The sequence below is a fragment of the Asparagus officinalis genome, chromosome 7, assembly GCF_001876935.1.
Source record: "Asparagus officinalis chromosome 7, Aspof.V1, whole genome shotgun sequence".
NCBI classification, from domain to species: Eukaryota; Viridiplantae; Streptophyta; class Magnoliopsida; order Asparagales; family Asparagaceae; genus Asparagus; species Asparagus officinalis.
Genome location: NC_033800.1, coordinates 21,812,267 through 21,837,498, shown reverse-complemented (window position 1 = coordinate 21,837,498; position 25,232 = coordinate 21,812,267). Strand labels below are relative to the sequence as shown.

Below are 25,232 nucleotides of genomic sequence, written 5' to 3'. Positions count from 1 at the left end.
GCGATATCTGCGCGGTCGACCCTCACGGTCGACCGCCGAAGCGGGTTAGGGCTAATTCTGAGTTCCAGACCCGTTTCGTTTGGGAGTTGTATATATACCCTTAACTCGTTTTAGGGTTTAAGGGAGAGGATTTTGAGCTGAAAAAAGAGGAGATTTAGGGCTTTTATTATTGGAGCCATTTGGAGATATTAAGAGGGCTTATTTGTGGGTTTTGGTAAGATTTGTAACCCTAATTTGTATTCCCCTTAATTTCTATTAGTAAAACTCCCCCCTTCTTGCCCCGTGGATGTAGGCACATTGCCGAACCACGTAAATCTTGTGTTCTTGCTGTGATTGGTTGTTACTTGTATTATTGTGGTCTATTATTAGTTCTTGTATGTGCTATTGACTTGTCGAATCGGCTTCGGTGGCAAATTAAGAAGGCTTATTTGTGGGTTTTGGTAAGATTTGTAACCCTAATTTGTATTCCCCTTGATTTCTATTAGTAAAACTCCCCCCTCCTTGCCCCGTGGATGTAGGCACATTGTCGAACCACGTAAATCTTGTGTTCTTGTTGTGATTGGGTGTTACTTGTATTATTGTGGTCTATTATTGGTTCTTGTGTGTGCTATTGACTTGTCGAATCGGCTTCCGCGGCGCACAACACTAGGTATATTAGAAGTATTACCACTGCCTCCCCAAACCACCTGCACTGCCCATGCTATCCGTGGTGGGTCAGGATTAGATTCATTAGAGACTAGCCCTTGTATGCTTCATAGTGAAAAAAAAAACAGACAACATTCCAGAAATTCTCTTTTAGTTACCTCAAGCTTTCCAAAGAGTTGCAGAACATGAGGTTTTTACACAGCCATCTCAATGTCTGATGCTCTACGAAGATCCTGAACTTCAACAATAGAACAAATTTTAGAGCAAATTATTCAAAACATTTGGCTGAAGAAATGGTTCTCTCAGAAATTCGAGATTCAATGCCTGCACCAGACTATGTTCTGCTTTTTAAAAATAAGAGGACTAATCACATTAGGCATCCTGAACTATAATGTAATTACACCGGTGATGATAAAATTTGCATAACTGCACAGGTAATCTTGGATTACTGGCTGTAATTACATGGGTGAGCTTGAAGTCTGTTTATTTTTCCTTCGAACCCCCGTGTAGATACGCAAACTTCAAGGTCACCCGAATAATCACTATTCCTCATGAAGTCTAAATGTAACTACTAATCCAAAATAATAAAAATAATACAAAAATAAAGAAAGAAATATCACCTTATTTAGCCGACAAAGATAGTCATCTCGAGGTTGCAGTCTAGGAGAAAAAGCTAATCACAGCAATGACCAAATCAAAAAACACAAAAGTTTGACATCCAATACACTCTAATAGCTCCTAAACAGTCCCATGCAAAAACTCAAATAACTATTCTATTGAGGCCTCTCACAAGAATGCAAGATTACTATCAAAGTAAGTAACACAGTAACAAAAAGTGATATCACTGATTCCAAAGAAATAATAATGGCAATGAACAAAGCAACCAGATTACCACAATACAGATTCCAGAAAATACATGACCTGAACAACATAGTAAACATAAAACAATCATGACAATATAAAGATTCAGACAGCTAAAACACCCAACAACAATCAGACATTTCTGGCAGTAATCTACTCATGAGACGAGCTAAATTCAACTCACTAATGATGTTACCAACAAAGCATTTCACAAACAAATGCAAAACAAAAATACTAAACTAACATTTACTAGCTGTTTACAGTAAGAAAGAGGTGACAAATGACATGCCGCAAGAGAAGAAAACAAAAATTAAGTACGGGCATTGATACCCTGGCTCCCTCTAATAAGACCACTAAAGTCTAATAATGTATCTAAATTAAAACAGATGATTCTAGGTATTGACATTATAATCACAATGATACAGCTCTCCTAAATGCAGTTGCCTTTTCCCGTTTCTGTGTTTGCATAAAAAGCTTTAAATGACATTTTATGTACAATGATGTAGGATGGCATACCTCTCATTTTGCATCAAGAGGACTCCCTTTGAATTCTCCATTCTTCTATATGGAATACAATGGCTCTGGGAAAAAGTTCCTTATGAGCAAGCCATCGAGCTTTTATTCCAAAAGTTACTATAAATAAAGAAAGTGTAATCATTAGGAAAAAAAAAGAAATGCGGAAATGAATTACAGAATATGACTAAAATATTCACAAACTGAAAAAGAGAGTTTTACAATGTTAGAAAATAGAAATATTGTTTACCTTGGTTCCCAGTACAGAAAAAGAGAGGTCAAGTCTTGGAATTTCATGATTCAAAGAGCACATAATTATTGTGGTTATGGACCCCCATAGTTGGCTAATTGGCTATCAGATAGAGCTACATGATGCCATCTTAAATTAAAGAAAAGACTTAAAAAATGAAAACTGATCAAATTTTGCTTATAATCTACACCATCATGCGGCCACATGTAAAAGAAGTAGCAAAACTGAAAAGACAGCACGCTAAAAGGAGGCTGTCTTACATTGACCTTCTCCGAAACCTCCATTTACCTTCACAAGTCCTTCAAGAACTAAACAATAGTTTCTTTCTTTACAAGTCCTTCAAGAACAAAAAATAGTTTCTTTATTAAAAAGAACTATGCAACATGAATGTAATTCCAAATATCATGTAATTCTGGTCAATATTTTGCACATTGCATGACTTCTTGTACAGTATATTACCAGTACAACAAAGCCTTTATCCCAAAATTAGGGGATCAGGTAAATGAAATCTACTTCTACATTCATCTGTTTTATTGGTTTAATCAATGACTCACATATCAATTTTGAGTACCTCAATCCATAATTCCTTATGTTTAACAGTCAATTTGTCTTCCAAAATGTGATTGTATTACTTTTCATATCCCATTTAATGGTCCCCTGCACTTTGTCTGAACCATCTCAACTAATTCTCTTCCATATATCTTCAATTTTTCTATCCAGTTTATTTAGGGTTTCAATTGTGAGGGATAGAGAGATGAGATTTTGTGAAAAGAGAAGAAATAATATATATCAAATATGGATGCTAATTAGTAAAGGATAAAAAAGCAGAAGAAACCTATATAGAGACAGAAAAAGATACAAGAGATGATGACTAAGACATCTATTTTAAAGAAAACTTCATTATTTAATTCATCATCTGCTTTCTGCCACTGAACCTCAATCCTCTCTAAAAGCAATAAAATACAATACCTTTAAACCTAGAAATGGGGAAATAATAAATTAAAAAACTTGAATCCTCTATTCATCCCTCACATTATCTAGATGATCTTTCTGTTGTGCGCCGCGGAAGCCCGATTAGACAAATACAAAAGCACACACAAGAACCACAATAGATCACAATTGAACACAAGCCAACCAATCACAGCAAGAACTCAAGATATACGTGGTTCGGCAATGTGCCTACGTCCACGGGGCAAGGAGGTGGAAGCTTTACTAATGAAAATCAAGCGGAATACAAATTAGGGTTACAAATCTTACCCAAAACCCTCTTACAAGACCACTTGATCTCTCCAATAGACTCCAACAATAGAAGCCCTAGAAATCCCCTTTCAGCAGCTCAAAATCACCAAAGCTTAACCCTAGAAACGAGTTTAGGGTTTATATACAACTCACAAACGAAACGGGTCTGGAAACAGAACCCAACCGAAACCCGCAGCGGCGGTCGACCTGCTGTTAATTCTACAAATCTCCACCTCGGCGAACGTTTGCCAAAAACTGAGCCGACACCAAAACCGACTGCATCTGCAAGACTGCCTACGTATACTCTTGCCCAAGGAATCAAGCCGAACGTAGTTCATTCAAATGGCCGCCAACGGCCTCAACAATGAAGAATAGTCAACAAGTTCAAACAATAACCAAACTTCACACCTGATACAACTTTGGTCAACATATCAGCAGGGTTATCCTTAGTGTGGACCTTCTCCAACGTGACATCACCATCATCCAATACGTCACGTACAAAGTGAAATCTGACATCAATGTGCTTCGTGCGTGCATAGTAGACTTGGTTCTTCGCCAAATAGATAGCTGACATACTATCACAATGTACCTGAATGGTCTCCTGTGCAATCCCCAAATCATCCAACAAGTCATGAAGCCACAAAGCCTCCTTCACTACTTCAGTCATCGCCATATATTCCGCCTCCGTAATAGAAAGCGCCACTGTAGACTGAAGAGTGCATCTCCAACACACCGGTGCACTAGCCAATATAAAAACATAACCTGTAGTGGACCGACACTTGTCAAGATCTCCGGCATAGTCTGAATCCACGTAGCCAATACAATCCTGCCCTATCTCATCACTCTTCGCAAATATCAACCCAACATCCACGGTACCCTTAATATACCGTAGAATCCACTTCACGGCCTCCCAATGCCCCTTCCCGGGGTTATGCATGTACCTAGATATCATGCTCACTGCCTGTGACAAATCTGGCCTCGTACACACCATAACATACATCAAGCTACCCACTGCACTGACATACGGAACTTTGGACATATAGTCCCTATCCTCCACTAAAACTGGTGACATCAAAGCTGAAAGCTTAAAGTGGGGAGCTAATGGAGTACTCACCACCTTGGTATTGCCCTCAAAACTGAATTTCTTCAGCATTTTCTGCAAGTAACTCCTCTGTGTAAGCTTCAATCTCCCCTTCACCCTGTCTCTCTCAATCTCCATACCCAATATCTTCTTAGCCTCTCCCAGGTCAATAGCTGAAGTGTTCCTAGAAGCTATGAGCATATCATCAACATACAATAACAAATAAATATGCTCACCATCCTGTAGCTTGTGCATATAAACGCACGGGTCATAAGGGCTCCTCGTGTACCCTCGGCCAATCATAAAGCTATCAAATCTCTTGTACCACTGTCGCGGTGATTGCTTTAGTCCGTAAAGAGATTTCATCAATTTGCACACTAAATTTTCCCTTCCTGCAGCTTTAAACCCCATAGATTGTGTCATGTAGATCTCCTCATCTAAGTCTCCATGTAGAAAGGCCGTCTTCACGTCCATTTGGACCAAATCTAAGTCCAGCTGTGCCACCAATGCCAATAGTATCCGAATCGACGAATGCTTCACAACGGGTGAAAACACCTCGTTGTAATCAACGCCCTCAAGTTGTGCATATCCCTTGGCAACCAATCTAGCCTTGAACCGAATGTCCCCAATATAAGATCCCTCATTCTTAGCATACACCCACTTGCAACCAATAGCTTTCTTTCCCTTAGGTAGTTGTGCAAGTTCCCAAGTGTCGTTCTTCTGAAGAGATTGCATCTCCTCCTCCATAGCATTCCTCCACCTAATGGAATCAGAGCTGGACTCTACCTCCCTGAATGTGGCAGGAATAAAATCATCAACGACCTCCACAGATAAAGCATATGCCACCATGACATCATCGTATCTAGCTGACCGACGAATCTCTCTCCTCGGTCTGCCTGCTGCAATGGACCCCTGAGCATGACCCTGCTCCTGAGCCTCACCATCAACTGTATCTTCCAGTGCCACCTCTGTAGGAGTCTCAATGGACACAGTGCTGACTGGAGTGGGTGGAGTCACATCATCCTCCACCTGCTGCAATATCCTTCCTGTCTGATCTTCCTCCACCTGCTGAGGAACTCGAGGCTTCATCATGTACGCCTCATCAAATGTGACATCTCTGCTAATGACCATCTTCTTGTTTTGTGGATCCCATAATTTGAAGCCTTTGACACATTCTCTGAATCCCACAAAGATAGCCTTCCTCGCTCTGACACATTCTCTGAATCCCACAAAGATAGCCTTCCTCGCTCTCGGATTCAACTTCCCATCACTAACATGAAAATAAGCTGGACACCCAAATATCCGAAGCGTCTCATAATCATTAGCCACAGAACCAGACCAACGCTCCATAGGGGTCTTCCCCTCTATCGTAGTGCACGACAACCTGTTAACGAGATGACTCGCATAAACTAACGCCTCGGCCCAAAAAGATCTAGCCAATCCACTCTGCGTCATCATACATCGCACCTTCTCCAGCAAGGTACGGTTCAGCCTCTCTGCCACCCCATTCTGTTGCGGTGTCTCTCTAACTGTGAAGTGTCTTCTAATGCCGTGATCCCGGCAAAACTGCAGAAATGGATCACTCTTATACTCTCCACCATTGTCTGAACGAAGAGTCTTCACCTTTCTACCTGTCTGCAGCTCCACTTTCTTCTTCCACTCCACAAATATATCCAGGACCTCATGTTTATGCTTCATGGTATATACCCAATTCCTCCTGGAATAGTCATTAATGAAAGTGACAAAATAATTTGCCCCACCAAGCGATGTGTGCTTAGAAGGGCCCCAAACATTTGTGTGAATGTAGTCTAATATACCTTGGGTGTTGTGAATTGCGGTGCCAAACTTCACTTTAGTCTTCTTCCCAAGAATGCAATGCTCATACAGCTCCATCTTACAGGTCTTTACACCTTTCAATAGCCCATGTTTTGCCAATGACTGTAGGGATTTTTTATCTGTGTGTCCAAGCCTCATGTGTCATAGTGTGGTAGTGTCCTCCTCTGTGGTGATAGAAGCAGCCAGACCCCCTGTAACTGTCTTGCCATTCAAATAGTATAGGTTATTTTCCCTGACACCTCGCATCACCACCATGGACCCCTTCATGACCTTCAAACTAGCATCTTCTAAGATCACTCTATAGCCGGATGCCTCCAAAGTCCCAAGAGAAATGATGTTCTTCGTCAACTGCGGCACGAACCTCACTTCTTTCAATTTCCTAGTCACTCCGTCATGCATTCTGATTCTGACTGAGCCAATCCCACTAATAGGGCAAACGTGATCGTTCCCCATGAGCACCACGTCTCCTCTCTCCAACTCCTCAAAGTTGGTAAACCAATCCCTCTTAGGGCAAATGTGAAATGTAGCTCCCGAATCAAGCATCCACTCCGTAGAGTCGGCATAACAAACAGACGACAGTGCGGGACAAGAATAACTGGAAGAATCCGAATCTGAAGTGTCGCCAACAACCTTGGTAACATTCACCTCTGAAGCTTGTATATCTTTCCCCCTTTGCTTCCGGCTCTATCTTTAACTTTGGCCATTCATTCTTCCAATGTCTCTCTTCTTTGCAAAAGGCACATTGATTTCTACCAACATTTTTATGGCCACCCCTATTCTTTGATTTTAAGCAGTTGAACATTTGACGGTTTGGACTACGGCCACGAACTGCTAATGCATCACCCGATGCCTTCTCGGAGGGCTCACAATCATTCTTCCTCAGTTCATAATTCACCAATGCCGAGGTCACCTCCTTGTAGCTAACTGTAGTTCGCCCATTTATCATAGTGAGAACAAAAGTACTAAATTCATCATCCGGCAACGAACACAATAATAACATCGCCTTATCTTCATCCTCCACCATGATATCTACATTGGCCATATCCAAAATTAGCTTTGTGAAGTTGTTAACATGCTCCCGAATGGAAACTCCCCTCTTCATCTTGAATTGGTAGAACCTTTTCTTCAAGTGAAGCCGATTCTCAATGCTCTTCGTCAAATATTTTTCATTGAGCGTTTCCCACAATCTCTTTGCCGACGTCTCATTCATCACATCATAGATAAGATCCGACGTTAAGCATGACCGAATAACCCCACAAGCCCTACTGTGCATTTTCTTCCAAACCTTATCATTAATCTCCTCGGGTTTCTCTTGAAACTCAAGAGTCTCCTCTAAATTTTGTGCATCTAAGGCGTCCATTACTTGACACCTCCATAAACCGAAGTTAATCTTGCCGTCGAACTTTGGGATATCAATTTTAGTGTTATTGATGCTCAAATTTTGGATCGCCTTTGTCAACGCCGACCCCGATATACTAGTAGCACTTGAACTAGCCCTGCTTGTTTCAACCATATTGTAAATCTACTCTTCAACCAAGAATCCAACAGTGAATCCTTCGAACAAAACTCCCAAATCCAACCCGGAGCTCTGATACCACTTGTTGTGCGTCGCGGAAGCCCGATTAGACAAATACAAAAGCACACACAAGAACCACAATAGATCACAATTGAACACAAGCCAACCAATCACAGCAAGAACTTAAGATATACGTGGTTCGGCAATGTGCCTACGTCCACGGGGCAAGGAGGGGGAAGCTTTACTAATAAAAATCAAGGGGAATACAAATTAGGGTTACAAATCTTACCCAAAACCCTCTTACAAGACCACTTGATCTCTCCAATAGACTCCAACAATAGAAGCCCTAGAAATCCCCTTTCAGCAGCTCAAAATCTCCCAAGCTTAACCCTAGAAACGTATTTAGGGTTTAAATACAACTTACAAACGAAACGGGTCTGAAAACAGAACCCAGCCCGAATCTGCAGCGTCAGTCGACCGGACCGGTCGACCGCGATCCATGTCGGTCGACCGGACCGGTCGACCGCCCTCCATCCAGAAGCAGCAGAAACTTCTGCGGTCGACCGCCACCAAAACTGACGCCCAGTAAGCCTCGTGCACGAACGCGGTCGACCGTCCCGGTCGACCGCCACCCAGTCTGCCTGAATCTGTCAACCTGCTGTCAATTCTATACTTTCCTACTAATTTATTTCTCCTCTGACAAGATATACAGTATTTTTAGTTGTTTTCTAATAGATGATCAGGAAGACCCAAATGAAATAGCCCTTTGTTACAGAGTTCTGCTCACACCGAAATAACTTGCCGAATTTTGGCAATTCAGTTCAGTGCTTAATACAGTTGTGATGAAGAAATCTTAACATGAAATGATCAAAAAATATTAAGGCATGTTTAATATTGGTTCCCTTTAAACACAATGCTCATATCCAAACCCAATAACAACTAATCCAATTACATTTAACATATGTGTTCATTCCCTTTAATAACACAACTCCTATATCTGATTTATGCAAAAATTGACGGACCCTTTGCTCCCTCTCCTTGCGCATCACATTTCCAATCCTTCAACCACTCTCTCAATCGAGGAACAAAAAGAACATCCAAAACCGAACCCTAGCCCTCCCTCCCCTACGCACTTTTTTGCAACGATTTCATCTTCAATCATTTGGCTCCTTCGTGTCATGCTACCCTCACGACATACTTCTTCAACTTCAGATTCGCTGTCAGTGAGAGGCATATAGCTCTTTTATTGTTGGCAACTCTTTATCAACATCTATTCATCATGCAATATGATTTTTTTTTTTTCATAAAGAAACTTCATTACTTTTTTCATAAAAATCATTCCTTTATCAATTGAGTTTATACTTTCAAACAAAATGTTCCGATCTTGTTCAAACATTTTTTTTAGCCCTGGTTTTGTACTGTTACTTCTTTTTTATATTTTACGCGAGTCAGACCAAAAATTTCATGCGAAATCTGCATCACTGTTGTATTTCTATGGCAAATTATTTTACTATAGATATTAACAATCATTTTGCAACCAGCCATATACATTGATGACATCATTCACAGCAAAAGAAAATGGTTCATTGAGCAAAATGTTAAGACAAGTTAAATTGCTTCCAAACAATTATAATATGAAGTCTTCATCGCATAAATGTAGCAAAATCTGTCAGATACATACTTAATATTTGATGAAAACCTAATTATGCATTTTATTTCCAAAAACTTAATAGATAAAATATAAGACAACATCATTTGATTACTTTTTAACTTTTTTCATGTATTTCTATGTTCCTGTTCTATTGGAGGAAAATCCTAATGTCAACAAATCAAGTAGATGTTGATTTCTCTTCCTGAAAGATACAACCTAAAAGGGAATCAATAAAGAAAAGAGGTATAGACTCACTTCACTAAATTTAAGAATAGATCCTAAAGCAAAATGTAATTACTATGAAACGGAAATTTTGCTCATGCAAAGAAAAATGACACTATCTTTTTGCACAATCACATAGAAACAATAAAAAGCATCTACATAATGTTGACATCCAAAAATTATTTGCAGCCGGATCTTGTTCCGCAAAATGGTGGTATTGAGAAGATGGGGGCACTTGTTATTTGGACTTATGATGGAAGCTATAAGAAAAGCCCTTAATTATTTTCTCATCGTAGATAAACTTCCATTTAAGTTGGCAGAGAATTAAGGATTTTGATTTTTTATGTTTTATCGCTTGCCCTATATTCCATATTTTACATCATCGGACGATCTAAAGAGATTGTTATGAGATTTATCTTAAGAGAAAAAAAATTGTATAACTTGTTCAAGGCTACATGCCAAAGGGCGTATCTGACCACATACACATACCTATCCATTGAAAACATACTTATATGTGTCCCACTGACCATTTGATTGACAATAATTGAAAGTTGCACAAAAGAATAATAAACTATTGTCAGATTTCTAGTCACAAAAAAGAGGATCATGGAAAGGTGACAGAATTGCTTAGTAGACTGAGAGATTAAGATTATTTTTAGCATCACTGTTGATAATGCTAGCTCAAATGACATGGAGATTGCATAGCTAAAGAAAAGGCTTAATAATTTGAGAGGCACAATGTTAAAAATATGAAGAAACTTTCGAAATATATAGTGATGAAGATATTTTTCAACTATGAACTTAATAGTAAATAAGGAAATCATGGAATGTTGTTGGAGGACAGTTGGACTAATAACATATTTTTGCTTGAAAAGTTTAAAAAATAACATTGTGTGTTTCTTATTGTTCATATTTTACAAGTAACTTTTTTTCGAGGCGGGCAATGTTGCTTGTGATTTGAAAAATTAGAAATTAAGTGAAGACTCATCATGTGTTGCAGATGTGAATAAGAACTTCTCAAATAACTTTGCTACTGCACTTTCTTCTTCAACCTCTTAAACTGACTTATCATTAACCACTTGATAACTACCTCCATTGTCATCATATCTTGCAGATCTCAACAACTTTGTTTCTGTACTTTGTTTTGTAGCCTTCAACCTCTTAAACCATATTATCATCCACCACTTGATAACTATCCCCAGTGTATATGTTGTCTAATGATGCACCACTTGATTACCCACTTGAAACTTTTTGAGTTCCATATTTTGACTTTGTACTCATTAAACAATGCAATCTTAATAAATTTCAGCTGTTCAACACTTACTTCCTACCCATATGCTAGCTCAAGTAAATTTAAAAAGTCTTCCTTTGTTTCTAGAGGCAAGAAGGTTTGAAATATAAATCAACATATCATTTTCTCCCAACACCCCTAATACTTATATTCTCGCTCATTCTATATGTGACTGCAAGCATATAAGGAGTCTCCACTCAGTTTTCAATTTTTCAAGTCATAAGCAACATTGCCGGTCTCTTGAAGAAAAAAAATATTTGTAGCATATGAAGAACTAGAAACATGATATATTTAAAAATTTTCAATTAAAGTACAAAGTCCATATACACTATTCTAATCATCCTCCAATAACGCTCCAAGATTTTCATGTCTACTATTAAGTTCATATCTGAAAAGTTATCATTATCACCGTTCCTCTCAAAAGCTTTTTCATATTCTTAGCCAGCATCCAATATCAAAAAGGTGGAGTTCTACCAAACACATCCAAACACAAAGATGAATTGAATTTCAAGCTTTCAAGTTTGATGCAATTTTAAATCTAGACAATCTCGATGGAGATTGTCTCCTAAACTCACAGTTGAACGAACACGAACAATCGAGGCACTAAAGCTATAAGTTCATCACTAACGACAAAATTAATAATACGAGCAATACACCTCATAAAAAGGTATCTTCCACCTAATATTGTGTCTCCTAAATTGTTAAGTCTCTCCTTTAGGTAGACAATCATTGTGTCATTTAAACCAGAATTGTCAACAATGACAGTAAAAGCATTCTCAATCTTCCAAATTGAACATTTCTCTACTGTCTTTCCAATTGCATTTTATTTGGGGCTAAGAATTTGATAAAATTTAATATTCTTTGTTCAAATTCCATTTATCATCAATCATTTTATTTGGGGCTAAGAATTTGATAAAATTTAATATTCTTTGTTCAAATTCCATTTATCATCAATCTCATTCGCAGTCAAGGTTTTAAATATCGGATGTCGGGTTCATGTCGGACGGCTGAAATCCATGTCGGATAGCGGAAATCGGGGATATATCGGGGGATATGGACTAAATATCGGATTGCCATATCGGGTGGGCGCATATGTACAATATCATGTCCTAAATGTAATCTAAGCATTCTTAAATTCAATATAAGCATACTTTATAAACTTTATAGACTAGACATATAAAAAGTAAACAATATATGAGAAATGTAAAGAGCTAAAATCTAAACAATATTAGAGCTAAAAAAGTAAACAATATACGAGAAATCAGGGATTATTAAATGATAAACAAGGATTATTACAAGGATTACTAAAAATTAAGACATTGAATCTTTCATATTAATTAAACAAGATTAGAGCTAAAATGTAAAGAGCTAAAATGTAAAGATATAAAAAAATATTTATGCAAGCATTCCCATCATATTAATTAAACAAGGATTATTACCGGAGTTGAATCTTTCATATTCCGAGGATTACTAAAAAAATCAAGTTAGAGCTAATTTTACTTTTAATCCAAAAGAATTATTTAATTACTTTTTGTCCACAATTTGCTCCAAGATACAAAAAGAAACTTATGATGATAATTTAGGAAAAGAAAGAAGAGTAAAAAGAAAAAAGGGAAAGTTAAAAACCACGATATATCGCTGAACCGATTTTCATAAATTTTGGCCGATTTTTCAAATAGGAAATAGCGGCCGATATATCCGATTTTTCGCCGACATGACCGATATATCGCCCAAAAACGATATGCCACTTGTATTTCCCCGATTTGTGTCGCTCGACACCTTGATCCGCTATATCGGCCGACATGTCCGACATGTTGGCCGATATTTAAAACACTGTTCGCAGTGGGACACAAAATAAATAATATGTTGGATGGATATTCATGTGTGCAGTGGCGGATCTAGAAAAAACTTCTTGGAAGAGTGAACGACAAATATTTATTTATCTAAAAATAAAAATATAATAATATAAAATTGTAATGCCTAACAAAATTCAATTTAGTATACTTTATTAGCTTAATGCATCATATTTTACCTGTAATTAAACAAAACTGTGAACTTTCAGCAATAATTTACTTAAATAGGCTAAACTCAATTGGGTAGCTAATAGCAGAGATCTATAAGTGAGAGTTGGGATGCAAATGTTTTTAAACTAGGAGGGGCGGGTTGCGAATTGAAAAAGGGTCAATATGTAGTTTTCAAATTCATAGGGGTACAACTGCACTCCTAACTTATAACATAGATCCGCCCATGCATGTGTCTATGGTAAGACATATCATTCTTACAACACCCTTTGGTATGTAGCTATCAATAAATTCTTCATATTTTAACCCTGCAAGATAAATCTTATAACAATCTCTTGGTATCGTCCAATGAGATATGCAATAGAATAAAGGGCAAGTAATATCCTCTACTAACTTAAATGAAAGTTCATTTGCCATGATAAAATAATTATAACTAAGAGATTTTCTTGCAGCTTTTCATCATAACTCCAATTACCAAGTGTCCCCATCTTCTCCTACCACTAGCACCACTTCATGAAGCAAAACCTATTGTAAACTCAATAATTTATGTTGGGTATCAATGTTATATGAATGCGTTTTCATAGGCTTTCCTATGATTGTAAGCAAATGCAGTGTCATTTTTCTTTGCATGAACAGAATATTCCTTTTAATAATAATTACATTTTGTTCTACAATTGTTGTTCTTATCCTTCAATATAGTGAAGTGAGTCCATAGCTATGATTTCTTTTATCGCCTTATTTTTAAGTTGGATCTTTTGGCAAGAAGAATCGACATCCAATTGATTCATACTAACATTAGTATTTTCCTCTAATAGAATTAGAACCAATAGAAACATGAAAAAGAATTAAAATCAATCAAATATGTTCTATAAGTTATCTATTAAGTTTTTAAAAATAAAATGCACAATTACGATTTCGACAAATACTATGCATACATTTGATAGACTTTACCGCAACTATGCAATGAAGACTACATATTATAATTATATAGAAGAAATTTTAACTAATAAAAGTATAACATTTAGCCCCATGAACTCTCTTTATTCCATGTTCTTTCTTTTGTTCGTGAATGATTTCATCAAAGAGTAAGACAAGTTGCCAACTGCCAGTTATAAAAGTATTCATAGTTTTCTCATAAAATAGTTGCTCTGCCTCACAAAATGTAAGAACAAGTAATAGTTCAAAACCAAGAATGAAGATTAAGTTCGAACAAGATCGTAGCAATTCATGTTTAATAAGTATAAAAGACTTAATTGATATAGATTGATTTTTATGAAGATTGATTTTTATTAAAACAAAAGCAATGACATTTCCTTATAAAAAAGATTCATATGCATTATGAATCGGTTGATAAAGGATTACTAATGACAAAATAGCTTTATACCTCCACCAACGTCAAATACGAAGTCGAAGAAGGATATTGAAGGGGTATCTCTGATATGATTAAGGAGCCAAAGGGTTGGAGGTGAGATCAATGTGAAAGAATCTATAAGAGACTAAGGCTAGGATTCGATTTTGAATGATTTTTTGTTCCTCGAATGGGAGAAAATCTGAATGGTTAGTCATTGAGATGAGATTCGCAAGAAGGGGTCATCAAATTCCTCAATTCATTGCAACTAAATCAGAGAGTGGAATCACATTATGAAGGAAACAAATACACATTAAAGATGATTAGATTAGATTTGGTACAAACATTACAGTCGAGTTTGGATATGGGCATTATAATTTAAACTCTATAACCCAGTATTAAATGTCTTTATGTTCGGTCAGTATGGGCATATATTTCTTCAACCCAAACTAATCTGAACTATATTATGCACCAAACCGAACTGCCAAAGCTCAGTCACTCAGTCGGTTATTTAGTTGTGCGTCGGACATTGCTAACCCCTATATCAAGTACTTGTCAGACATAATTAATAGTACTAATCTAAGTACTAGTTGCTAACCTCTTTTCTAATAATATAATTATAAGATATTTGAAAACATATCATAAACTTTTTGAAGATTAGTGGAAACCATGCATATGCTTAATTTTCTCACGTATCAACCATGCGGTAAGAAAATAACTTTTAGCGTGGTTTTTGTTTTCTTCTCTTTATTGAGTTACTCTCGCCCAGCAGTTTTTTCATATGGTTCATAAGCTTGGTTCCTTGATATTCATATCGATAATAATAAAGCTTTTCTCCTACATTATTAGTCAACTACTTTGGTTCCAAAATATTGTATTCAGGCCTGTGCAAGCACGGCTTGTTCACTATTCATTTATGATAAATTGTTCTTCTTTCTTTTTCTTATAGGCCTCCGCTAATCATCATTTTGTATTAAATCAAAACAATAGATTTGTTCATGGGCCTTACATAAGTAAGTTTTTTTTAATCGATTTTACCTAAGGAAGTGATTTAAGAGATGAGACGGTTCGCGGTGATTTTATTCCAAAGTTTCGTCTTAACTATTGTCTGCTTCAAGATTCTTATCTCAGAATTAAAGGGTGCGTGAATTCCTTTGGCTTTAACTGTACCTCTTCATATTACAGTCAATTTCAAGAATAGTTTGAACTCCCGTCTCTTCAAATGCACAGGCATGTATCTATCTATATATCCATAAATAAGTGAGGGCTATTGCGACAAAATAGCGGTAAAAGCGCAAAGTCAAATAACGACCTAATTTAGATATGTATAAATATTTTAAAAAAATTATAAAAAAATTTAGAAAATTTAAAAGTGCATTTGACGACTTAAAGAAATCCTAAACATGAAATAGACATGTAACCGTCACATAATATCAAAGATAACTGGAGAAGTTAAAGAGTCGTCATCTTCGAGAAGATGAGCTCAGCGGTGAGAGGACTGTACTAGGAGGAGCACACGACGAGAGGAGGTGAGAGGAAGTGTTGAGGGGGTGCCAGAGAGAGGTGCCAGAGACTATAAGAGGCGGCGGGAGTACGCCGGAAAGCGAGTGAGGCGATGGGATGTAGTTGTAGCGGGTTGGGTTTAACTTTAAAAAATAAATCTCAAACCGTTTTTAAATAGCGATAAAAAAACGAACTTTGCCCACAAACGCTCGCTACTCACTGCTATGGTGCGTTGTTGGCTGCTTTTGCAAGCGAAAAACGCATATTCCGCAATATGTCACGTTATTGGGCGATAGCATAGCGTAGCGAGAAGGGACCGCTAATGCTATTAGCGTCGCTATTGCGGGGCTATTTACCGCTATTTATAACAGTGCGTATTAGTTAGAAAATTTGATCCCAAAGTACCACCTAATTAGTTAATGCATCCAAATTTTCAACAAGCCTAATTCTTATACAATAGTCTAGATTGTATAATCTAAATCTTAAGTTAATTTATCATGTTTGACTCTTCTTCCTTATTGTCATTTTAGAAAAAACAATAACGAAAATAGCAAAGTAGTTAATGAATATTAAATATTTTAAGAAAACACCTGACAAATCCTTGTTAAATTAACAACTCCAAAGCTTCTCTTCTTCTGCTAATGGTAGTTTTGGCTAGTACACAGAAACTGTCAAATTTTTTAAAAAAAAATATCAAAATGTTGGTTTGCAAAGGTTTCATAGAACTCATTGAGACTCATAGAACACATTCATATCCCTATAAGTTAAAAAATTGCAAACATCACAAAAAATAATATTCCTAGACTATTATAAGAAGGTTCTATTCTTCAGGACCTTAAAGGTAGGAAAACCCTAAGTTCTCTACTGTTTTGGGAAAACGGTGAATGGATTTCATAAAGGGCTATAACAGGTTTCACAAAGTGAAGTCTTCCTTGTGAAACTATCTTTTATATCAGGTTACAATGTCTAGCTTTCAAATCTCTAAAAGGAATTCAATTGGGTTTTATCTAGCAATATCTAATAGCATTGAAGTCAAAACTATAAGTTCTATGAGGTTCCATGTCTTCAAATGTTTGCTCCCTCCCTCCCTCCCTCCCTCCCTCCATTCAATGACCAAATGGCATTTGGTCTTAGAAGTCCTACAGCAAAAATATGACTCTTAAACATGCACAATCAACTTTTGGAGGATTTTGCTTTATCCATGTGCATCAATCCATTTTTCTCTACTAATGGAAAACAAATTTAATTTCCCAAGGCATCACATCATAATATTAAGTGAAACATTAATTTTTGTGATAGCATTGTGATGCGAAATGTTCTAACAATTTATAAAGAAAGTGTTCCAATCCCTCAAAGGATGAAAACGCAATAAAACCTACGCAATAAAACCTAAATAAGTATCATAGATCAACCACCTGTAAATCACATATAAATTTCAAAATGTTCAACTAATATTCGTACTAACCTAAGTTTACGTAGTGCAAAAAGGAAGCTCATCTACATTCACATAAGTCGTGCATGTCTGTACAGTATTAAGTTTTTCCATTATAACTTTAGTGGAGGTCCCTCATGCATTCACAAAAAAAAATATCACGAGTCTTTTATGTTTGAAAGTCATTTGTCCAAGTCTCTAACATTACCTTTGTCATCGGTTTAAGTCTTTTTCAAGTATATTCGTTCAACCTCGCTGACATGGAAGTGACATGACTGGAAACTTGTAATTTCACAAATTGTTTGTTGGCTAGACACTCTCCCACTCTCTTATTAATGAATAAGTAGACCATAATCCTCTCTTTACTTTCCTCCAAATTGATCAGCAAGAAACGAGGGAGGGCTCCCACCTAGCAAAAAAAATAGTGAAATTATAAGCTTGTCCTGCCACATCACTATCATGTTTGCAAAATTTAATAAAACATTTAAGGACATAGGGTGATGACAAAGGTAACGTTCGGGACTTTTACAAATAACATTCAAACATGAATGACTCATATGATATTTGACCAATACATATGAGGGACCTCTACTGAACTTTTGCCTTTTTTATTTACACTTAAATAACTGAACGATTACTCCATTTTTAACATTGGCACCCTAAAATTTTTCTTTGCCAAAAAAATTAACCCAAACTTACAGCATTTTTTTTACTTTGATTACCCATAGTTTTTTTTCCTTGGTCCAAAATACCCCAAAGTTCAGCAAAAGTACCCCAAACTATAACAAGATTTAACATTGACATACCGAAGTTTAACAAAAAAATAAGTCCTGGCTATCAAAGTTTAATTTTGTTGAACTTTGGGGTATCAAAGTTAAACATTTTTTGAACTTTGTGGTATTTTTTGAGCAAAATAAATCTTTAGGGTATCAAAGTTAAAAATGAGGTGACCCTTGGGGTATTTCCTTGGCAAAAAAGCAGCTTTGGGTTATCGAAGCTTAAAGGGATGATTGCAAATAGACCCCCTATAGTATTACCCAATTGCGAATATACCCCCTATAATTGCATTTGTGTGAATAGACCCCCTACAGTATTGGCCAAAGTGTGAATACACCCCCTCGATAAACTTTTCCTACTCTTGTAAAAGTGAAAAAGAATTAGTAATTGGGGGTCTATTCCCTCCAATAGAACTATTGGGCATGTATTAGCCTCCTAAAACCTTTTTGACGATTTAAGAGTAAAAAGAAATTTACTTATGGGTCTACTCGATACTTAGGGGGTCTATTTGCAATTAACCCAAGTTTAAAATGAGGTAAATTTTGCAGTATCTAAGTGCAAATAACCCCTTTTCCTCTAGCGGCTAGCATCAACAATTCAAAATCTTGAAGTCTAGCCTAATTCCATGCATAGAATGTCTCTCCTCTTCTCTTGTTAAAACTACCAATAAGCAAGAACACTCACTTCTCTTCTCCAAACATTTTTTCAACAATTACGGCTCAAATCAGCCAAAGAAATTAATTGAGGGAGATCGTTGTCAAAATGTCGCCCTCACGTCTATTCCCATGTTGGATTCTCACATTCTCTTATTCTATCTTAACAAAACTCTCAGTGTTTTTTTCAGAACCGTGGAGTCAGAGCTACACAAAAAGAAAATTTTCTCTAAAATTTGGCATGTGCATTGTATTGAGAGATTGAATATAGTGGAAGCCCCCTCTTGTCGTGGATGTAGATCAATTTGATCGAACCACGTAAACATTGTGTGTTTGTGATTATCTCTCTATTTTTTGGTTTTATGTTTAATTATCCCAACAAACCGGTATCAGAGCTTCTTGGTTCTAGGATAACTTTCAATCCTCCACAATGGCTTCTGTGAAGTTCTCAGCGTCGATCTTCAATGGCCAAAATAATTTCGGGCTATGAAGGATAAAGATGAAGACTTTGTTGCGACGTGAAGGCATGGTTAAAGCTATCGATGGGAAATACCCAAAAGATATGACTAGTACCGAGATCGAAGAGATGGACGAAAAGGCTCACAGCGCCTTGCAATTGTCACTATCCGACAATGTGCTTTGTGAAATTGCCAATGAGGAAACGACAGCGAGGTTGTGGTCAAAGCTCGAAAGTCTCTACATGAAGAAATCTCTTACTACGAGATTATACCTGAAGCAGCGGCTATACACATTGAAGATGAAGGAAGGTACACCCATTCAGGAACACCTTGATGAATTTAATAAAATTGTCATGGATATGAAAAACTTGAATCTAAAGCTTAATGATGAAGACCAGACTCTCATTGTGTTGTGTTCCTTGCCTAACTCTTACGAAAACTTTGTTAACTCTATGTTGTATGGAAGAGAATCCATAAGTCTTGAGGATGTGAAGGCCTCTTTGAATTCTGCTGAGTTAAGAACAAAGTTGAATGGGAGAGGTACCGATAGGCAGGTTGATGGTCTGCTAGCCAGAGATAGAACGAAGACCAGAGAGAGTGATAAAGGACAATCCAGAAATCGTTTAAAATCCAGGTCAGCCCAAAATAAGAAACATGTGGAGTGTTTCTACTGTCACAAGAAAGGGCATTACAAGTCAGAATGCTATGCTCTAAAGAAGAAAAACAACCAGCGTGGTGCAAGGTTTTAAATGTCGGTTATCGGAGATTTATCGAACGGTCATAATCCTTATCGGATAGCGAAAATCAGGGATATATCGGGGATAAGTAGTATTTATCAGAGTAATACACTAGCAAATAATAAACAAATATAAGCTTGAAAAAAAAATATAATGTTAGTCAAAATAAAATAATAAACAAGCAAAGAATAAGATAACATCAAGAATGAAGAACCATCTACGCATCTACATAATTATTGTTTAATCATAAGATTCATAAACTAACTTACTAAGTTGATATTTAGTAGTTATGAGCCATTATCAATATCTATAAACAAACATTAGCTAATCACCAATCAACCAAGTTCCAAAAGCAACAATTAGCTCATAATTTGTAAACATTCAAAGAGCAAATTCAAAAGAAAGTAAAAGCTCTCAAATCCTATTTATCGGCCGATAAAGTCGATATTTAGAGCCTACTTATCGACCGATAAGTGTCTTTATCACCGTAACTCGACGATAAACTTCGAAAAACGACAACCGATTAAAAATCCTACTTATCCTAGCGGAAAGCTCCCAAATCCGATAACTCGGCGATAATATCGGATTATCGGCCGATATTTAAAACCATGACGTGGTGAAACCCCAGATTCAGCTAATACGGCAAAGGTCGATACTGCCGTTGTTGCTGAGACGGTTCTTACAGTTTATCTCTTAGATGGCTGTTTCGATAGAGAATGGATCTTGGATACGGGTGCGTCTTATCATATGTGTCCAAATAAAGATTGGTTCACTACTTGCAGATCTATAAGTGATGGATCAGTTTTGATGGGCAACAATGCAGTTTGCAAGACAATTGGCATTGGTACAGTTCACATCCGGTGTCACGATGGGATAGTGAGAACTTTATCAGATGTGAGACACATCCCGGATTTAAAGAAAAATCTAATTTCTTTGAGTTCTTTGGATTCTATTGGGTGTTCTTACACTAGTGAAGGTGGAGCTCTTAGAGTTACTAAGGGTTCATTCGTTGTGATGAAAGGTTGTAAGGTGAACAGTCTTTATGTTCTCTAAGGTAGTACGGTGACAGGCTCTACAGGTGTGTCCTCTGATGCTGATAGGAACACTATTCAGTTATGACACATGCGCTTAGGCCACATGAGTGAGAAGGGGATGACTATTTTGAGTAAACGTGGCTTACTCTGTGGTGACCATACATCATCACTGGATTTCTGTGAGCATTGTGTGTTTGGGAAGCAAACTCGGGTCAGCTTCTCGACTGGCTCACATACGACGAAGGGCACTCCCGACTACATCCATTCAGATTTGTGGGGACCTGCTCAGGTTCCATCCAAATGTGGTGCTCTTTATTTTCTGACGTTTATTGATGATTTTTCCAGAAAAGTTTGGGTTTACTTTCTCAAGCACAAAAACGAGGTGTTCGAAACTTTCAAGAAGTGGAAAGTACTTGTTGAAAATAAAACTAAAAAGAAGATTAAACATCTCCGAACAGATAATGGCCTAGAGTCCTGCAGTGGAGAGTTCAATCAGTTCTGCTCAAATTCTAGGATCGTACGACATCGCACGGTCAGCACACTCCTCAGCAAAACGGGGTGACAGAACACATGAATAGAACATTAACGGAGAGAGCTAGGTGTATGGTCTCAAACTCTGGGTTGGATAAAGACTTATGGGCTGAAGCTATTAATACAGCTTGTTACTTTGTGAACCGGTCTCCTTCTACCGACATTGAATACAATACTCCAAATGAGGTATGGTCAGGTAAACCAAATGACTATTCAAATTTAAAGGTATTTAGATGTCCCACTTACTATCATGTTAGAGAGGATAAGCTTGAGCCTAAAGCTAAGAAATACATATTTATTGGTTATGTTGATGGCGTTAAAGACTATCGTTTGTGGAGTCTTGAACCTAATTCTCCTAAATTCATTATTAGTAGAGATGTTACTTTTAATGAACTATCGTTTGTGGAGTCTTGAACCTAATTCTCCTAAATTCATTATTAGTAGAGATGTTACTTTTAATGAAAGATATATGCTTGATCATACCTAATTCTCCTAAATTCATTATTAGTAGAGATGTTACTTTTAATGAAAGATATATGCTTGATCATGGAAAGGTTTCTGATGAGTCTACAGGAAATGTAGAGAAGACCATGGATAAGGTGAAGCTTCAGGTGGAGCTCGAGGGAGAGACTTCTCAAAAATCGTCTATAAAGTTGCTCCTACAATTGTAGAAGAGCAACATGATTCAGGCTCAGATAATGATGACGCTAGGACTGAAGAACCTTATTCCATAGCCACTGACAGAGAGAGGAGACAGATCAGACCTCAAAGATTTGCACATGCTGAATTAATGGCGTATGCTCTCACGACAGCTGAAGAGATGTGTATTCAAGAGCCATCAAACTTTACTAAAGTTGTCTCATGCAGAGAATCTGGACGTTGAGCCACGGCTATGACAGAAGAACTCAAGTCACTTTACAAGAATCAGACTTGGGATTTGGTACAATTACCTAAGGGTAAAAGGGCAATTGGATGCAAGTGGATTTTCAAAAAGTAAGAAGGGATCCCAGGGGTTGAAGATGCTAGATTCAAAGCACGGTTGGTGGCTAAGGGTTATAGACAAAAGGAGGGAATTGACTATGATGAAGTGTTCTCTCCGGTTGTGAAGCATACCTCCATCCGTGTATTGCTTGTCATGGTTGCTCTATTTGATCTGGAGCTTGAGCCCGGTTGTGAAGCATACCTCCATCCGTGTATTGCTTGTCATGGTTGCTCTATTTGATCTGGAGCTTGAGTAGCTTGATGTGAAGATTGTATTTTTACATGGCGAACTTGAGGAGACTATCTACATGTCTCAGCCAGAGGGATATTTCGTAGAAGGTAAAGAAGATCAAGTTTACAGATTGAAGAAATCTTTATATGGCCTCAAGCAATCTCCTAGACAGTGGTACAAGAGGTTTGATAATTTTAAGCTTAGTCATGGGTACTCAAGAAGTACTTATGATAGTTATGTGTACTACATGCATCTAGGAGATAATTCTTTTATTTATCTTCTATTATATGTCGTTGACATGCTTATTGCTACTAAGAACATGTCGTAGATTCTTATTTTGAAGAAACAACTCAATGATGAGTTTGAGATGAAAGATCTTGGTGCAACAAAGAAGATCTTAGGCATAAAGATCAGGAGGGACAGAAAAGCTGGCACATTATATCCCTCACAGAAGAGTTATATTGAAAAGGTACTTGAACGTTATGGGATGAAGAGAGTCAAGCCCGTTACGACTCATTTGGCTCCTCACTTTAGGCTCTCGGTTTCAGATTCACCTACAAGTGAGAACAAGAAGAAGGAGATGTCCCGAGTTCCATACTCTAATGTAGTGGGTAGCATTATGTATGTTATGATTTGCACACGTCCAGACATTACCCAGGCAGTCAGTGTAGTGAGCAGATAGATACATGGCTCAACCAGGTAAGGCACACTGAGAAGTAGTGAAGTGGAACCTTCGGTATCTCAGGGGTACCTCAGATTTGGGTTTAGTTTTTTATAGCAGTATTTTAACAACCTCAGTTGTAGGTTTTGTGGATTCTGACTATGCAGGTGATCTCGATAAAAGAAGATATTTGACTGGTTATCTTTTTACTCTTTCTGGCTCAGCTATTAATTGAAGATCGACTCTACAGTCGACAGTTGCTTTGTCTACTACAGAGGCAAAATACATGGCAACCACAGAAGCGGTAAAAGAGGCTATTTGGTTGAGAAATCTCGTAAGGGAGCTTGGACTTCGGAGGCTAGTTCAATTGTATTTTGCGACAATCAGAGCGCAATACATCTAAGCAAAAACTCATCACATCATGAGAGAACAAAGCATATTGATGTCAGATATCATTTCATTCGTGAGGTAACTGCTGAAAGAAGCATCACGATGAAGAAGATTGGTACTGCAGACAACCCAGCTGACATGTTGACCAAACTGATCCCGACCTTCAAGTTCAAGCACTGCTTGAATTTGGGAGGCATTCGCACTTGTTAGGTGGTCCCGTTTGGGGTATTATTTGCAAGACGGGTAAAATTCATTAGTTATTGATGTTTGAGAATTCAATCTAAGGTGGAGATTGTTGATTTTTTGGCTTGAATCCAAAATGGGTGGGACCCATTTTGGTTTGAAAGGGAGAACACAACAAGACTTCGGGGGGAGGGAGGTCACTGTCAATCACCCTCACTTCTCTTCTCCAAATATTTTTTCAACAATTGCGGCTCAAATCAGCCGAAGAAATTAATTGAGGAAGATCGTTGTTAAGATGTCGTCCTCACGTCTATTCTCAAGAAGACTTTATCCAAATCTTCGGCCATAACCCAGACATTGCACAAGAATATCAGGAAGACTATCCACGTCTATTTTCTGTTTGGAGTTTTCATTTTGATATTCTTGATCAAACCGCTACGGAATTATCTCAACAAACTATGTGGGTTATTCTCAGGAAGACTTTATCCAGATTTGGCTTTAACACGTCTATTGTTAGGATAATTAAACAAAAAACCAGAAAATAGAGAGACAATCACAAATACACAATGTTTACGTGGTTCGATCAAATTGATCTACATCCACGAGGTTCTGAAAAAAACACTGAGAGTTTTGTTAAGATAGAATAAGAGAATGTGAGAATCCAACATGAGAATAGACGTGAGGACGACATCTTGACAATGATCTCCCTCAATTAATTTCTTCGGCTGATTCGAGCTACAATTGTTGAAAAAATGTTTGGAGAAGAGAAGTGACGATAATTGCCAGCAACCTCCCTCCCCCCGAAGTCTTGTTGTGTTCTCCCTTTCAAACCAAAATGGGTCCCACCCATTTTGGATTCAAGCCAAAAAATCAACACTCTCCTCTTCTCTTGTTAAAACTACCAATAAGCAAGAACACTCACATCTGTTTGGTCCCAATGAAATAAACCATCAACTTCTCCCGATTCGTCGCCTACAAACGCCATACAAGAATCAACGAAACCCTAACGAATCAAATGGTGCGCCGACCAAAACATACCCAAAAAAATTCAAATATTTAGGGTGATGAGCAAAAGAACAAAATAAAAGAAAAGAAAAACGCTAGTAGGAAAAAGAAGCGCCAATAACACATCGCTTACCTTTCACCTCCGGGCGCGGCGGCCGTCGCACTTCGCCTCTTCTTGCGG

At 37.5% G+C, this 25,232-nt stretch overlaps 1 long non-coding RNA gene across 2 annotated transcripts; it reads right to left on the bottom strand.

Annotated features, from left to right (window-relative positions):
• On the bottom strand, positions 1,597–25,232 carry LOC109849441. Of its 2 annotated transcripts, XR_002249096.1 has the most exons (4): positions 25,185–25,232; positions 24,969–25,049; positions 17,618–17,818; positions 1,597–2,139 (listed from the first exon to the last, which is right to left on the bottom strand). It is a non-coding gene; the product is annotated as an uncharacterized LOC109849441 (long non-coding RNA). The 2 variants fall into 2 exon arrangements; XR_002249097.1 differs by lacking the exon at positions 17,618–17,818.